The following is an 18,065-nucleotide window of genomic DNA, read 5'->3' as shown; positions in this document are numbered from 1 at the left end:
TTCACTTCCCGGCGGGGAATCGAACCCTGGTCTCCCGCGTGACAGTTGGGGATACTCAAAAACTATACTACCGAGGACACATTGGATACGCGAAAAGACGGGGTCATCAGTGCTACACTCATCATATTTTTCAAAACTATTTTCTATTAACGTAATATCTCAATTTCAATCACGAGACTTCTATCACCTGTAATGAAAAGCAGAAATTAATTCGATAATGAGAATGAAAAAGTAGGTTTGGATTATTCGTGTTCATGAAGTACAGCTTCCTTTCCATAAAAATTAGTCTTTTATGCGGAGAATAAAGTGAGCTAAGGGACTGGTCTTAGGTGCAACTTCATTTGTCATATCATCGTACTATACCTCAGTTAAAAAAAAAGAAATTTGAAAACTTTCACTTCCCGGCGGGGAATCGAACCCTGGTCTCCCGCGTGACAGTTGGGGATACTCAAAAACTATACTACCGAGGACACATTGGATACGCGAAAAGACGGGAACATCAGTGCTACACTCATCATATTTTTCAAAACTATTTTCTATTAACGTAATATCTCAATTTCAATCACGAGACTTCTATCACCTGTAATGAAAAGCAGAAATTAATTCGATAATGAGAATGAAAAAGTAGGTTTGGATAATTCGTGTTCATGAAGTATAGCTTCCTTTCCATAAAAATTAGTCTTTTATGCGGAGAATAAAGTGAGCTAAGGGACTGGTCTTAGGTGCAACTTCATTTGTCATATCATCGTACTATACCTCAGTTAAAAAAAAAGAAATTTGAAAACTTTCACTTCCCGGCGGGGAATCGAACCCTGGTCTCCCGCGTGACAGTTGGGGATACTCAAAAACTATACTACAGAGGACACATTGGATACGCGAAAAGACGGGAACATCAGTGCTACAATCATCATATTTTTCAAAACTATTTTCTATTAACGTAATATCTCAATTTCAATCACGAGACTTCTATCACCTGTAATGAAAAGCAGAAATTAATTCGATAATGAGAATGAAAAAGTAGGTTTGGATTATTCGTGTTCATGAAGTATAGCTTCCTTTCCATAAAAATTAGTCTTTTATGCGGAGAATAAAGTGAGCTAAGGGACTGGTCTTAGGTGCAACTTCATTTGTCATATCATCGTACTATACCTCAGTTAAAAAAAAAGAAATTTGAAAACTTTCACTTCCCGGCTTGGAATCGAACCCTGGTCTCCCGCGTGACAGTTGGGGATACTCAAAAACTATACTACAGAGGACACATTGGATACGCGAAAAGACGGGAACATCAGTGCTACAATCATCATATTTTTCAAAACTATTTTCTATTAACGTAATATCTCAATTTCAATCACGAGACTTCTATCACCTGTAATGAAAAGCAGAAATTAATTCGATAATGAGAATGAAAAAGTAGGTTTGGATTATTCGTGTTCATGAAGTATAGCTTCCTTTCCATAAAAATTAGTCTTTTATGCGGAGAATAAAGTGAGCTAAGGGACTGGTCTTAGGTGCAACTTCATTTGTCATATCATCGTACTATACCTCAGTTAAAAAAAAAGAAATTTGAAAACTTTCACTTCCCGGCGGGGAATCGAACCCTGGTCTCCCGCGTGACAGTTGGGGATACTCAAAAACTATACTACCGAGGACACATTGGATACGCGAAAAGACGGGGTCATCAGTGCTACACTCATCATATTTTTCAAAACTATTTTCTATTAACGTAATATCTCAATTTCAATCACGAGACTTCTATCACCTGTAATGAAAAGCAGAAATTAATTCGATAATGAGAATGAAAAAGTAGGTTTGGATAATTCGTGTTCATGAAGTATAGCTTCCTTTCCATAAAAATTAGTCTTTTATGCGGAGAATAAAGTGAGCTAAGGGACTGGTCTTAGGTGCAACTTCATTTGTCATATCATCGTACTATACCTCAGTTAAAAAAAAAGAAATTTGAAAACTTTCACTTCCCGGCGGGGAATCGAACCCTGGTCTCCCGCGTGACAGTTGGGGATACTCAAAAACTATACTACCGAGGACACATTGGATACGCGAAAAGACGGGGTCATCAGTGCTACACTCATCATATTTTTCAAAACTATTTTCTATTAACGTAATATCTCAATTTCAATCACGAGACTTCTATCACCTGTAATGAAAAGCAGAAATTAATTCGATAATGAGAATGAAAAAGTAGGTTTGGATAATTCGTGTTCATGAAGTATAGCTTCCTTTCCATAAAAATTAGTCTTTTATGCGGAGAATAAAGTGAGCTAAGGGACTGGTCTTAGGTGCAACTTCATTTGTCATATCATCGTACTATACCTCAGTTAAAAAAAAAGAAATTTGAAAACTTTCACTTCCCGGCGGGGAATCGAACCCTGGTCTCCCGCGTGACAGTTGGGGATACTCAAAAACTATACTACCGAGGACACATTGGATACGCGAAAAGACGGGGTCATCAGTGCTACACTCATCATATTTTTCAAAACTATTTTCTATTAACGTAATATCTCAATTTCAATCACGAGACTTCTATCACCTGTAATGAAAAGCAGAAATTAATTCGATAATGAGAATGAAAAAGTAGGTTTGGATAATTCGTGTTCATGAAGTATAGCTTCCTTTCCATAAAAATTAGTCTTTTATGCGGAGAATAAAGTGAGCTAAGGGACTGGTCTTAGGTGCAACTTCATTTGTCATATCATCGTACTATACCTCAGTTAAAAAAAAAGAAATTTGAAAACTTTCACTTCCCGGCGGGGAATCGAACCCTGGTCTCCCGCGTGACAGTTGGGGATACTCAAAAACTATACTACCGAGGACACATTGGATACGCGAAAAGACGGGGTCATCAGTGCTACACTCATCATATTTTTCAAAACTATTTTCTATTAACGTAATATCTCAATTTCAATCACGAGACTTCTATCACCTGTAATGAAAAGCAGAAATTAATTCGATAATGAGAATGAAAAAGTAGGTTTGGATAATTCGTGTTCATGAAGTATAGCTTCCTTTCCATAAAAATTAGTCTTTTATGCGGAGAATAAAGTGAGCTAAGGGACTGGTCTTAGGTGCAACTTCATTTGTCATATCATCGTACTATACCTCAGTTAAAAAAAAAGAAATTTGAAAACTTTCACTTCCCGGCGGGGAATCGAACCCTGGTCTCCCGCGTGACAGTTGGGGATACTCAAAAACTATACTACCGAGGACACATTGGATACGCGAAAAGACGGGGTCATCAGTGCTACACTCATCATATTTTTCAAAACTATTTTCTATTAACGTAATATCTCAATTTCAATCACGAGACTTCTATCACCTGTAATGAAAAGCAGAAATTAATTCGATAATGAGAATGAAAAAGTAGGTTTGGATAATTCGTGTTCATGAAGTATAGCTTCCTTTCCATAAAAATTAGTCTTTTATGCGGAGAATAAAGTGAGCTAAGGGACTGGTCTTAGGTGCAACTTCATTTGTCATATCATCGTACTATACCTCAGTTAAAAAAAAAGAAATTTGAAAACTTTCACTTCCCGGCGGGGAATCGAACCCTGGTCTCCCAAGTGACAGTTGGGGATACTCAAAAACTATACTACCGAGGACACATTGGATACGCGAAAAGACGGGGTCATCACTGCTACACTCATCATATTTTTCAAAACTATTTTCTATTAACGTAATATCTCAATTTCAATCACGAGACTTCTATCACCTGTAATGAAAAGCAGAAATTAATTCGATAATGAGAATGAAAAAGTAGGTTTGGATTATTCGTGTTCATGAAGTATAGCTTCCTTTCCATAAAAATTAGTCTTTTATGCGGAGAATAAAGTGAGCTAAGGGACTGGTCTTAGGTGCAACTTCATTTGTAATATCATCGTACTATACCTCAGTTAAAAAAAAAGAAATTTGAAAACTTTCACTTCCCGGCGGGGAATCGAACCCTGGTCTCCCTCGTGACAGTTGGGGATACTCAAAAACTATACTACAGAGGACACATTGGATACGCGAAAAGACGGGAACATCAGTGCTACAATCATCATATTTTTCAAAACTATTTTCTATTAACGTAATATCTCAATTTCAATCACGAGACTTCTATCACCTGTAATGAAAAGCAGAAATTAATTCGATAATGAGAATGAAAAAGTAGGTTTGGATTATTCGTGTTCATGAAGTATAGCTTCCTTTCCATAAAAATTAGTCTTTTATGCGGAGAATAAAGTGAGCTAAGGGACTGGTCTTAGGTGCAACTTCATTTGTCATATCATCGTACTATACCTCAGTTAAAAAAAAAGAAATTTGAAAACTTTCACTTCCCGGCGGGGAATCGAACCCTGGTCTCCCGCGTGACAGTTGGGGATACTCAAAAACTATACTACCGAGGACACATTGGATACGCGAAAAGACGGGGTCATCACTGCTACACTCATCATATCTTTCAAAACTATTTTCTATTAACGTAATATCTAAATTTCAATCACGCGACTTCTATCACCTGTAATGAAAAGCAGAAATTAATTCGATAATGAGAATGTAAAAGTAGGTTTGGATTATTCGTGTTCATGAAGTATAGCTCCTCTTTCCATAAAAATTAGTCTTTTATGCGGAGAATAAAGTGAGCTAAGGGACTGGTCTTAGGTGCAACTTCATTTGTCATATCATCGTACTATACCTCAGTTAAAAAAAAAAGAAATTTGAAAACTTTCACTTCCCGGCGGGGAATCGAACCCTGGTCTCCCAAGTGACAGTTGGGGATACTCAAAAACTATACTACCGAGGACACATTGGATACGCGAAAAGACGGGGTCATCAGTGCTACACTCATCATATTTTTCAAAACTATTTTCTATTAACGTAATATCTCAATTTCAATCACGCGACTTCTATCACCTGTAATGAAAAGCAGAAATTAATTCGATAATGAGAATGTAAAAGTAGGTTTGGATTATTCGTGTTCATGAAGTATAGCTCCTCTTTCCATAAAAATTAGTCTTTTATGCGGAGAATAAAGTGAGCTAAGGGACTGGTCTTAGGTGCAACTTCATTTGTCATATCATCGTACTATACCTCAGTTAAAAAAAAAGAAATTTGAAAACTTTCACTTCCCGGCGGGGAATCGAACCCTGGTCTCCCAAGTGACAGTTGGGGATACTCAAAAACTATACTACCGAGGACACATTGGATACGCGAAAAGACGGGGTCATCAGTGCTACACTCATCATATTTTTCAAAACTATTTTCTATTAACGTAATATCTCAATTTCAATCACGCGACTTCTATCACCTGTAATGAAAAGCAGAAATTAATTCGATAATGAGAATGTAAAAGTAGGTTTGGATTATTCGTGTTCATGAAGTATAGCTCCTCTTTCCATAAAAATTAGTCTTTTATGCGGAGAATAAAGTGAGCTAAGGGACTGGTCTTAGGTGCAACTTCATTTGTCATATCATCGTACTATACCTCAGTTAAAAAAAAAGAAATTTGAAAACTTTCACTTCCCGGCGGGGAATCGAACCCTGGTCTCCCAAGTGACAGTTGGGGATACTCAAAAACTATACTACCGAGGACACATTGGATACGCGAAAAGACGGGGTCATCAGTGCTACACTCATCATATTTTTCAAAACTATTTTCTATTAACGTAATATCTCAATTTCAATCACGCGACTTCTATCACCTGTAATGAAAAGCAGTAATTAATTCGATAATGAGAATGTAAAAGTAGGTTTGGATTATTCGTGTTCATGAAGTATAGCTCCTCTTTCCATAAAAATTAGTCTTTTATGCGGAGAATAAAGTGAGCTAAGGGACTGGTCTTAGGTGCAACTTCATTTGTCATATCATCGTACTATACCTCAGTTAAAAAAAAAGAAATTTGAAAACTTTCACTTCCCGGCGGGGAATCGAACCCTGGTCTCCCAAGTGACAGTTGGGGATACTCAAAAACTATACTACCGAGGACACATTGGATACGCGAAAAGACGGGGTCATCACTGCTACACTCATCATATCTTTCAAAACTATTTTCTATTAACGTAATATCTCAATTTCAATCACGCGACTTCTATCACCTGTAATGAAAAGCAGAAATTAATTCGATAATGAGAATGTAAAAGTAGGTTTGGATTATTCGTGTTCATGAAGTATAGCTCCTCTTTCCATAAAAATTAGTCTTTTACGCGGAGAAAAAAGTGAGCTAAGGGACTGATCTTAGGTGCAACTTCATTTCTCGGACTATCGTATTACACCTGAGTCAACAAAACAAATCGTCAAAATATTCACTCGCCGGCGGGGAATCGAACCACGGTTCTCCCGCGTGACAGGCGGGGATACTCACCACTATACTACCGAGGACACATTAGATCCGTGAAAACACGGGAACATCAGTGCTATACTCATCAAATTTTTCAAAACTATTTTCTAATAACGTGTTATCTCAATTTCAAGCAAGCGACTTCTATCATCTGTAATGAAAAGTAGAAATTTTTTCTTTAATTAGAATGTAAAAGTAGGTTTGTATTATTCGTGTCCCTGAAGTGTAGCTCCTCTTTCCATAAAAATTAGTCTTTTATGCGGAGAAAAAAGTGAGCTAAGGGACTGATCTTAGGTGCAACTTCATTTCTCGGACTATCGTATTACACCTGAGTCAACAAAACAAATCGTCAAAATCTTAACTCCCCGGAGAGGAATTGAACCCCGGTCTCCCGCTTGACAGGGGGGGATACTCACCACTATACTAACGAGGACACATTAGATCCGCGAAAGCAACGGAACATCAGTGCTACACTCATCATATTTTTCAAAACTATTTTCTAATAACGCGTTATCTCAATTTGAAACACGCGATTTCTATCACCTGTAATGAAAAGTAGAAGTTTTTTCGATAATGAGAATGTAAAAGTAGGTTTGTATTATTCGTGTCCCTGAAGTGTATCTCCTCTTTCCATAAAAATTATTCTTTTATGCGGAGAAAAAAGTGAGCTAAGGGACTGATCTTAGGTGCAACTCCATTTCTCGGACTATCGTACTATACCTGAGTCAACAAAACAAATTGTCAAACTCTTCACTCCCCGGCGGGGAATCGAACCCCGGTCTCCCGCGTGACAGGCGGGGATACTCACCACTATACTACCGAGGACACATTAGATCCGCGAAAACACGGGAACATCAATGCTACACTCATCATATTTTTCATAACTATTTTCTAATAACGTGTTATCTCAATTTGAAGCACGGGACTTCTATCACCTGTAATGAAAAGTAGAAATTTTTTCGATAATGAGAATGTAAAATTAGGTTTGTATTATTCGTGTCCCTGAAGTGTATCTCCTCTTTCCATAAAAATTAGCCTTTTATGCGGAGAAAAAAGTGAGCTAAGGGACTGATCTTAGGTGCAACTTCATTTCTCGGACTATCGTATTACACCTGAGTCAACAAAACAAATCGTCAAAATCTTAACTCCCCGGAGGGGAATCGAACCCCGGTCTCCCGCTTGACAGGGGGGGGATACTCACCACTATACTAACGAGGACACATTAGATCCGCGAAAACAACGGAACATCAGTGCTACACTCATCATATTTTTCAAAACTATTTTCTAATAACGCGTTATCTCAATTTGAAGCACGCGACTTCTATCACCTGTAATGAAAAGTAGAAATTTTTTCGATAATGAGAATGTAAAAGTAGGTTTGTATTATTCGTGTCCCTGAAGTGTAGCTCCTCTTTCCATAAAAATTATTCTTTTATGCGGAGAAAAAAGTGAGCTAAGGGACTGATCTTAGGTGCAACTTCATTTCTCGGACTATCGTACTATACCTGAGTCAACAAAACAAATTGTCAAAATCTTCACTCCCCGGCGGGGAATCGAACCCCGGTCTCCCGCGTGACAGGCGGGGATACTCACCACTATACTACCGAGGACACATTAGATCTGCGAAAACACGGGACCATCAATGCTACACTCATCATATTTTTCATAACTATTTTCTAATAACGTGTTATCTCAATTTGAAGCACGGGACTTCTATCACCTGTAATGAAAAGTAGAAATTTATTCGATAATGAGAATGTAAAATTAGGTTTGTATTATTCGTGTCCCTGAAGTGTATCTCCTCTTTCCATAAAAATTAGCCTTTTATGCGGAGAAAAAAGTGAGCTAAGGGACTGATCTTATTTGCAACTTCATTTCTCGGACTATCGTACTATACCTGAGTCAACAAAACAAATCGTCAAAGTCTTCACTCCCCGGCGGGGAATCGAACCCCGGTCTCCCGCGTGACAGGCGGGGATACTCACCACTATACTACCGAGGACACATTAGATCTGCGAAAACACGGGAACATCAATGCTACACTCATCATATTTTTCATAACTATTTTCTAATAACGTGTTATCTCAATTTGAAGCACGGGACTTCTATCACCTGTAATGAAAAGTAGAAATTTTTTCGATAATGAGAATGTAAAATTAGGTTTGTATTATTCGTGTCCCTGAAGTGTATCTCCTCTTTCCATAAAAATTAGCCTTTTATGCGGAGAAAAAAGTGAGCTAAGGGACTGATCTTAGGTGCAACTTCATTTCTCGGACTATCGTATTACACCCGAGTCAACAAAACAAATCGTCAAAATCTGAACTCCCCGGAGGGGAATCGAACCCCGGTCTCCCTCTTGACAGGGGGGGGGATACTCACCACTATACTAACGAGGACACATTAGATCTGCGAAAACACGGGAACATCAATGCTATACTCATCATATTATTCATAACTATTTTCTAATAACGCGTTATCTCAATTTGAAGCACGGGACTTCTATCACCTGTAATGAAATTAGAAATTTTTTCGATAATGAGAATGTAAAATTAGGTTTGTATTATTCGTGTCCCTGAAGTGTATCTCCTCTTTCCATAAAAATTAGCCTTTTATGCGGAGAAAAAAGTGAGCTAAGGGACTGATCTTAGGTGCAACTTCATTTCTCGGACTATCGTATTACACCTGAGTCAACAAAACAAATCGTCAAAATCTGAACTCCCCGGAGGGGAATCGAACCCCGGTCTCCCTCTTGACAGGGGGGGGATACTCACCACTATACTAACGAGGACACATTAGATCTGCGAAAACACGGGAACATCAATGCTACACTCATCATATTTTTCATAACTATTTTCTAATAACGTGTTATCTCAATTTGAAGCACGGGACTTCTATCACCTGTAATGAAAAGTAGAAATTTTTTCGATAATGAGAATGTAAAATTAGGTTTGTATTATTCGTGTCCCTGAAGTGTATCTCCTCTTTCCATAAAAATTAGCCTTTTATGCGGAGAAAAAAGTGAGCTAAGGGACTGATCTTAGGTGCAACTTCATTTCTCGGACTATCGTATTACACCCGAGTCAACAAAACAAATCGTCAAAATCTTAACTCCCCGGAGGGGAATCGAACCCCGGTCTCCCGCTTGACAGGGGGGGGGATACTCACCACTATACTACCGAGGACACATTAGATCTGCGAAAACACGGGAACATCAATGCTATACTGATCATATTTTTCATAACTATTTTCTAATAACGTGTTATCTCAATTTGAAGCACGGGACTTCTATCACCTGTAATGAAAAGTAGAAATTTTTTCGATAATGAGAATGTAAAATTAGGTTTGTATTATTCGTGTCCCTGAAGTGTATCTCCTCTTTCCATAAAAATTAGCCTTTTATGCGGAGAAAAAAGTGAGCTAAGGGACTGATCTTAGGTGCAACTTCATTTCTCGGACTATCGTATTACACCTGAGTCAACAAAACAAATCGTCAAAATCTGAACTCCCCGGAGGGGAATCGAACCCCGGTCTCCCTCTTGACAGGGGGGGGATACTCACCACTATACTAACGAGGACACATTAGATCCGCGAAAACAACGGAACATCAGTGCTACACTCATCATATTTTTCAAAACTATTTTCTAATAACGCGTTATCTCAATTTGAAGCACGCGACTTCTATCACCTGTAATGAAAAGTAGAAATTTTTTCGATAATGAGAATGTAAAAGTAGGTTTGTATTATTCGTGTCCCTGAAGTGTAGCTCCTCTTTCCATAAAAATTATTCTTTTATGCGGAGAAAAAAGTGAGCTAAGGGACTGATCTTAGGTGCAACTTCATTTCTCGGACTATCGTACTATACCTGAGTCAACAAAACAAATTGTCAAAATCTTCACTCCCCGGCGGGGAATCGAACCCCGGTCTCCCGCGTGACAGGCGGGGATACTCACCACTATACTACCGAGGACACATTAGATCTGCGAAAACACGGGAACATCAATGCTACACTCATCATATTTTTCAAATCTATTTTCTAATAACGAGTTTTCTCAATTTGAAGCAAGCGACTTCTATCACCTGTAATGAAAAGTAGAAATTTATTCGATAATGAGAATGTAAAAGTAGGTTTGTATTATTCGTGTCCCTGAAGTGTCGTTTCTCTTTCCATAAAAATTAGTCTTCTTATGCGGAGAAAAAAGTTAGCTAAGGGACTGATCTTAGGTGCAACTTCATTTCTCGGACTATCGTATTACACTTGAGTCAACAAAACAAATCGTCAAAATCTTAACTCCCCGGAGGGGAATCGAACCCCGTTCTCCCGCGTGACAGGCGGGGATACTCACCACTATACTACCGAGGACACATTAGATCCGCTAAAACAACGGAACATCAGTGCTACACTCATCATATTTTTCAAAACTATTTTCTAATAACGCGTTATCTCAATTTGAAGCACGCGACTTCTATCACCTGTAATGAAAAGTAGAAATTTTTTCGATAATGAGAATGTAAAAGTAGGTTTGTATTATTCGTGTCCCTGAAGTGTAGCTCCTCTTTCTATCAAAATTATTCTTTTATGCGGAGAAAAAAGTGAGCTAAGGGACTGATCTTAGGTGCAACTTCATTTCTCGGACTATCGTACTATACCTGAGTCAACAAAACAAATTGTCAAAATCTTCACTCCCCGGCGGGGAATCGAACCCCGGTCTCCCGCGTGACAGGCGGGGATACTCACCACTATACTACCGAGGACACATTAGATCTGCGAAAACACGGGAACATCAATGCTACACTCATCATATTTTTCATAACTATTTTCTAATAACGTGTTATCTCAATTTGAAGCACGGGACTTCTATCACCTGTAATGAAAAGTAGAAATTTTTTCGATATTGAGAATGTAAAAGTAGGTTTGTATTATTCGTGTCCCTGAAGTGTAGCTCCTCTTTCCATAAAAATTATTCTTTTATGCGGAGAAAAAAGTGAGCTAAGGGACTGATCTTAGGTGCAACTTCATTTCTCGGACTATCGTACTATACCTGAGTCAACAAAACAAATCGTCAAAATCTTAACTCCCCGGAGGGGAATCGAACCCCGGTCTCCCGCTTGACAGGGGGGGGGATACTCACCACTATACTAACGAGGACACATTAGATCCGCGAAAACAACGGAACATCAGTGCTACACTCATCAGATTTTTCAAAACTATTTTCTAATAACGCGTTATCTGAATTTGAAGCACGCGACTTCTATCACCTGTAATGAAAAGTAGAAATTTTTTCGATAATGAGAATGTAAAAGTAGGTTTGTATTATTCGTGTCCCTGAAGTGTAGCTCCTCTTTCCATAAAAATTATTCTTTTATGCGGAGAAAAAAGTGAGCTAAGGGACTGATCTTATTTGCAACTTCATTTCTCGGACTATCGTACTATATCTGAGTCAACAATACAAATCATCAAAATCTTCACTCCCCGGCGGGGAATCGAACCCCGGTCTCCCGCGTGACAGGCGGGGATACTTACCACTATACTACCGAGGATACATTAGATCCGCGAAAACAACGGAACATCAGTGCTACACTCATCATATTTTTCAAAACTATTTTCTAATAACGTGTTATCTCAATTTGAAGCACGCGACTTCTATCAACTGTAATGAAAAGTAGAAATTTTTTCGATAATGAGAATGTAAAAGTAGGTTTGTATTATTCGTGTCCCTGAAGTGTAGCTCCTCTTTCCATAAAAATTATTCTTTTATGCGGAGAAAAAAGTGAGCTAAGGGACTGATCTTATTTGCAACTTCATTTCTCGGACTATCGTACTATATCTGAGTCAACAAAACAAATTGTCAAAATGTTCACTCCCCGGCGGGGAATCGAAACCCCATCTCCCGGGTGACAGGCGGGGATACTCACCAATATACTACCGAGGGCACATTAGATCCGTGAAAACAAGGGAACATCAGTGCTACACTCATCATATTTTTCAAATCTATTTTCTAATAACGAGTTTTCTCAATTTGAAGCAAGCGACTTCCATCACCTGTAATGAAAAGTAGAAATTTATTCGATAATGAGAATGTAAAAGTAGGTTTGTATTATTCGTGTCCCTGAAGTGTCGTTTCTCTTTCCATAAAAATTAGTCTTCTTATGCGGAGAAAAAAGTGAGCTAAGTTACTGATCTTAGGTGCAACTTCATTTCTCGGACTATCGTATTACACTTGAGTCAACAAAACAAATCGTCAAAATCTTAACTCCCCGGAGGGGAATCGAACCCCGTTCTCCCGCGTGACAGGCGGGGATACTCACCACTATACTACCGAGGACACATTAGATCCGCGAAAACAAGGGAACATCAGTACTACACTCATCATATTTTTCAAAACTATTTTCTAATAACGTGTTATCTCAATTTGAAGCACGCGCCTTCTATCACCTGTAATGAAAAGTAGAAATTTTTTCGATAATGAGAATGTAAAAGTAGGTTTGTATTATTCGTGTCCCTGAAGTGTAGTTCCTCTTTCCATAAAAATTAGTCTTTTATGCGGAGAAAAAAGTGAGATAAGGGACTGATCTTAGGTGCAACTTCATTTCTCGGACTATCGTACTATACCTGAGTCAACAAAACAAATTGTCAAAATCTTCACTCCCCGGCGGGGAATCGAAGCAGGGTCTCCCGCGTGACAGGGGGGGGATACTCACCACTATACTACCGAGGACACATTAGATCCGCGAAAACAACGGAACATCAGTGCTACACTCATCATATTTTTCAAAACTATTTTCTAATAACGTGTTATCTCAATTTGAAGCACGCGCCTTCTATCACCTGTAATGAAAAGTAGAAATTTATTCGATAATGAGAAGGTAAAAGTAGGTTTGTATTATTCGTGTCCCTGCAGTGTAGTTCCTCTTTCCATAAAAATTAGTCTTTTATGCGGAGAAAAAAGTGAGCTAAGGGACTGATCTTAGGTGCAACTTCATTTCTCGGACTATCGTACTATACCTGAGTCAACAAAACAAATTGTCAAAATCTTCACTCCCCGGCGGGGAATCGAACCCCGGTCTCCAGCGTGACAGGCGGGGATACTCACCACTATACTACCGAGGACACATTAGATACACGAAAACACGGAAACATCAGTGCTACACTCATCATATTTTTCAAAACTATTTTCTAATAACGTGTTATCTCAATTTGAAGCACGCGACTTCTATCACCTGTAATGAAAAGTAGAAATTTATTCGATAATGAGAATATAAAAGTAGGTTTGTATTATTCGTGTCCCTGAAGTGTATCTCCTCTTTCCATAAAAATTAGCCTTTTATGCGGAGAAAAAAGTGAGCTAAGGGACTGATCTTAGGTGCAACTCGATTTTCGTTGACTATCGTACTATACCTGAGTCAACAAAACAAATTGTCAAAATGTTCACTCCCCGGCGGGGAATCGAAACCCCATCTCCCGGGTGACAGGCGGGGATACTCACCACTATACTACCGAGGACACATGAGAACCACGAAAGCACGGGAACATCAGTGCTACACTCATCATATTTTTCAAAACTATTTTCTAATAACGTGTTATCTCGATTTGAAGCACGGGACTTCTATCACCTGTAATGAAAAGTAGAAATTTTTTCGATAATGAGAATGTTAAATTAGGTTTGTATTATTCGTGTCCCTGAAGTGTCGTTTCTCTTTCCATAAAAATTAGTCTTCTTATGCGGAGAAAAAAGTGAGCTAAGTTACTGATCTTAGGTGCAACTTCATTTCTCGGACTATCGTATTACACTTGAGTCAACAAAACAAATCGTCAAAATCTTAACTCCCCGGAGGGGAATCGAACCCCGTTCTCCCGCGTGACAGGCGGGGATACTCACCACTATACTACCGAGGACACATTAGATCCGCGAAAACAAGGGAACATCAGTACTACACTCATCATATTTTTCAAAACTATTTTCTAATAACGTGTTATCTCAATTTGAAGCACGCGCCTTCTATCACCTGTAATGAAAAGTAGAAATTTTTTCGATAATGAGAATGTAAAAGTAGGTTTGTATTATTCGTGTCCCTGAAGTGTAGTTCCTCTTTCCATAAAAATTAGTCTTTTATGCGGAGAAAAAAGTGAGATAAGGGACTGATCTTAGGTGCAACTTCATTTCTCGGACTATCGTACTATACCTGAGTCAACAAAACAAATTGTCAAAATCTTCACTCCCCGGCGGGGAATCGAAGCAGGGTCTCCCGCGTGACAGGGGGGGGATACTCACCACTATACTACCGAGGACACATTAGATCCGCGAAAACAACGGAACATCAGTGCTACACTCATCATATTTTTCAAAACTATTTTCTAATAACGTGTTATCTCAATTTGAAGCACGCGCCTTCTATCACCTGTAATGAAAAGTAGAAATTTATTCGATAATGAGAAGGTAAAAGTAGGTTTGTATTATTCGTGTCCCTGCAGTGTAGTTCCTCTTTCCATAAAAATTAGTCTTTTATGCGGAGAAAAAAGTGAGCTAAGGGACTGATCTTAGGTGCAACTTCATTTCTCGGACTATCGTACTATACCTGAGTCAACAAAACAAATTGTCAAAATCTTCACTCCCCGGCGGGGAATCGAACCCCGGTCTCCAGCGTGACAGGCGGGGATACTCACCACTATACTACCGAGGACACATTAGATACACGAAAACACGGAAACATCAGTGCTACACTCATCATATTTTTCAAAACTATTTTCTAATAACGTGTTATCTCAATTTGAAGCACGCGACTTCTATCACCTGTAATGAAAAGTAGAAATTTATTCGATAATGAGAATATAAAAGTAGGTTTGTATTATTCGTGTCCCTGAAGTGTATCTCCTCTTTCCATAAAAATTAGCCTTTTATGCGGAGAAAAAAGTGAGCTAAGGGACTGATCTTAGGTGCAACTCGATTTTCGTTGACTATCGTACTATACCTGAGTCAACAAAACAAATTGTCAAAATGTTCACTCCCCGGCGGGGAATCGAAACCCCATCTCCCGGGTGACAGGCGGGGATACTCACCACTATACTACCGAGGACACATGAGAACCACGAAAGCACGGGAACATCAGTGCTACACTCATCATATTTTTCAAAACTATTTTCTAATAACGTGTTATCTCGATTTGAAGCACGGGACTTCTATCACCTGTAATGAAAAGTAGAAATTTTTTCGATAATGAGAATGTTAAATTAGGTTTGTATTATTCGTGTCCCAGAAGTGTCGTTTCTCTTTCCATAAAAATTAGTCTTCTTATGCGGAGAAAAAAGTGAGCTAAGGGACTGATCTTAGGTGCAACTTCATTTCTCGGACTATCGTATTACACTTGAGTCAACAAAACAAATCGTCAAAATCTTAACTCCCCGGAGGGGAATCGAACCCTGTTCTCCCGCGTGACAGGCGGGGATACTTACCACTATACTACCGAGGACACATTAGATCCGCGAAAACAACGGAACATCAGTGCTACACTCATCATATTTTTCAAAACTATTTTCTAATAACGCGTTATCTCAATTTGAAGCACGCGACTTCTATCACCTGTAATGAAAAGTAGAAATTTTTTCGATAATGAGAATGTAAAGGTAGGTTTGTATTATTCGTGTCCCTGAAGTGCAGCTCCTCTTTCCATAAAAATTATTCTTTTATGCGGAGAAAAAAGTGAGCTAAGGGACTGATCTTAGGTGCAACTTCATTTCTCGGACTATCGAACTATACCTGAGTCAACAAAACAAATTGTCAAAATCTTCACTCCCCGGCGGGGAACCGAACCCAGGTCTCCCGCGTGACAGGCGGGGATACTCACCACTATACTGCCGAGGACACATTAGATCTGCGAAAACACGGGAACATCAATGCTACACTCATCATATTTTTCATAACTATTTTCTAATAACGTGTTATCTCAATTTGAAGAACGGGACTTCTATCACCTGTAATGAAAAGTAGAAATTTTTTCGATATTGAGAATGTAAAAGTAGGTTTGTATTATTCGTGTCCCTGAAGTGTAGCTCCTCTTTCCATAAAAATTATTCTTTTATGCGGAGAAAAAAGTGAGCTAAGGGACTGATCTTAGGTGCAACTTCATTTCTCGGACTATCGTACTATACCTGAGTCAACAAAACAAATCGTCAAAATCTTAACTCCCCGGAGGGGAATCGAACCCCGGTCTCCCGCTTGACAGGGGGGGGATACTCACCACTATACTAACGAGGACACATTAGATCCGCGAAAACAACGGAACATCAGTGCTACACTCATCATATTTTTCAAAACTATTTTCTAATAACGCGTTATCTCAATTTGAAGCACGCGACTTCTATCACCTGTAATGAAAAGTAGAAATTTTTTCGATAATGAGAATGTAAAAGTAGGTTTGTATTATTCGTGTCCCTGAAGTGTAGCTCCTCTTTCCATAAAAATTATTCTTTTATGCGGAGAAAAAAGTGAACTAAGGGACTGATCTTAGGTGCAACTTCATTTCTCGGACTATCGTACTATACCTGAGTCAACAAAACAAATCGTCAAAATCTTAACTCCCCGGAGGGGAATCGAACCCCGGTCTCCCGCTTGACAGGGGGGGGGATACTCACCACTATACTAACGAGGGCACATTAGATCCGCGAAAACAACGGAACATCAGTGCTACACTCATCATATTTTTCAAAACTATTTTCTAATAACGCGTTATCTCAATTTGAAGCACGCGACTTCTATCACCTGTAATGAAAAGTAGAAATTTTTTCGATAATGAGAATGTAAAAGTAGGTTTGTATTATTCGTGTCCCTGAAGTGTAGCTCCTCTTTCCATAAAAATTATTCTTTTATGCGGAGAAAAAAGTGAGCTAAGGGACTGATCTTATTTGCAACTTCATTTCTCGGACTATCGTACTATACCTGAGTCAACAATACAAATCGTCAAAATCTTCACTCCCCGGCGGGGAATCGAACCCCGGTCTCCCGCGTGACAGGCAGGTATACTTACCACTATACTACCGAGGACACATTAGATCCGCGAAAACACGGGAACATCAGTGCTACACTCATCATATTTTTCATAACTATTTTCTAATAACGTGTTATCTCAATTTGAAGCACGGGACTTCTATCACCTGTAATGAAAAGTAGAAATTTTTTCGATAATGAGAATGTAAAAGTAGGTTTGTATTATTCGTGTCCCTGAAGTGTCGTTTCTCTTTCCATAAAAATTAGTCTTCTTATGCGGAGAAAAAAGTGAGCTAAGTTACTGATCTTAGGTGCAACTTCATTTCTCGGACTATCGTATTACACTTGAGTCAACAAAACAAATCGTCAAAATCTTAACTCCCCGGAGGGGAATCGAACCCCGTTCTCCCGCGTGACAGGCAGGGATACTCACCACTATACTACCGAGGACACATTAGATCCGCGAAAACAAGGGAACATCAGTACTACACTCATCATATTTTTCAAAACTATTTTCTAATAACGTGTTATCTCAATTTGAAGTACGCGCCTTCTATCACCTGTAATGAAAAGTAGAAATTTTTTCGATAATGAGAATGTAAAAGTAGGTTTGTATTATTCGTGTCCCTGAAGTGTAGTTCCTCTTTCCTTAAAAATTAGTCTTTTATGCGGAGAAAAAAGTGAGATAAGGGACTGATCTTAGGTGCAACTTCATTTCTCGGACTATCGTACTATACCTGAGTCAACAAAACAAATT

The 18,065-nt window shown here is 38.8% G+C and overlaps 6 non-coding genes across 6 annotated transcripts; all 6 read right to left on the bottom strand.

Moving 5' to 3' along the window:
- Positions 1–7,082: 7,082 nt before the first annotated feature.
- Positions 7,083–7,154, bottom strand: Trnad-guc (transfer RNA aspartic acid (anticodon GUC)). The gene has a single exon. It is a non-coding gene; the product is annotated as a tRNA-Asp (tRNA).
- A 713-nt stretch (positions 7,155–7,867) lies between these two features.
- Positions 7,868–7,939, bottom strand: Trnad-guc (transfer RNA aspartic acid (anticodon GUC)). The gene has a single exon. It is a non-coding gene; the product is annotated as a tRNA-Asp (tRNA).
- Positions 7,940–8,259: 320 nt separating this feature from the next.
- On the bottom strand, positions 8,260–8,331 carry Trnad-guc (transfer RNA aspartic acid (anticodon GUC)). The gene has a single exon. It is a non-coding gene; the product is annotated as a tRNA-Asp (tRNA).
- A 1,893-nt stretch (positions 8,332–10,224) lies between these two features.
- Trnad-guc (transfer RNA aspartic acid (anticodon GUC)) lies at positions 10,225–10,296 on the bottom strand. The gene has a single exon. It is a non-coding gene; the product is annotated as a tRNA-Asp (tRNA).
- Positions 10,297–11,009: 713 nt separating this feature from the next.
- On the bottom strand, positions 11,010–11,081 carry Trnad-guc (transfer RNA aspartic acid (anticodon GUC)). Its single transcript has one exon. It is a non-coding gene; the product is annotated as a tRNA-Asp (tRNA).
- A 714-nt stretch (positions 11,082–11,795) lies between these two features.
- Positions 11,796–11,867, bottom strand: Trnad-guc (transfer RNA aspartic acid (anticodon GUC)). The gene has a single exon. It is a non-coding gene; the product is annotated as a tRNA-Asp (tRNA).
- Between the last annotated feature and the right edge of the window lie 6,198 nt (positions 11,868–18,065).

The sequence above is a fragment of the Argiope bruennichi genome, chromosome 6 (assembly GCF_947563725.1).
Source record: "Argiope bruennichi chromosome 6, qqArgBrue1.1, whole genome shotgun sequence".
NCBI lineage: Eukaryota > Metazoa > Arthropoda > Arachnida > Araneae > Araneidae > Argiope > Argiope bruennichi.
The sequence above is the reverse complement of the archived record's forward strand: the minus strand, read 5'-3'. Positions and strand labels throughout refer to the sequence as shown.